This window comes from Diachasma alloeum, unplaced genomic scaffold (genome assembly GCF_001412515.2).
Source record: "Diachasma alloeum isolate Michigan unplaced genomic scaffold, Dall2.0 Dall_scaffold_00295, whole genome shotgun sequence".
NCBI classification, from domain to species: domain Eukaryota; kingdom Metazoa; phylum Arthropoda; class Insecta; order Hymenoptera; family Braconidae; genus Diachasma; species Diachasma alloeum.
The window spans coordinates 1,137,795-1,138,021 of NW_021680434.1; the positions used below are offsets into that span (position 1 = coordinate 1,137,795).

Sequence of the window (227 nt, forward strand, 5' to 3'; positions counted from 1 at the left end):
AGTTATACGACGCCCCGCCGAATAACGCGGGAAAATTTAATAATAAATCAAGACAATGAGAATTAACCTCAATCATAAAATAGTGAAATAAAAATCCCGTTACTCACTCCCCTTTTCATTTCAATTGAAACGAATTCAATTACATTTTTCCCGATAAACCTATTTTTTCCCTTTTTTTTGTTACGTCGGGAAGTTTAAATGCCCATGGAACAGGAGAGTGGGGGGTC

At 36.6% G+C, this 227-nt stretch overlaps 1 protein-coding gene across 1 annotated transcript in view; it reads right to left on the bottom strand.

The window, feature by feature from the left end:
- LOC107039261 (histone demethylase UTY) overlaps nt 1-227 on the bottom strand; it is a 79,658-nt gene that overhangs the window by 60,364 nt on the left and 19,067 nt on the right. The window lies entirely within an intron of this gene.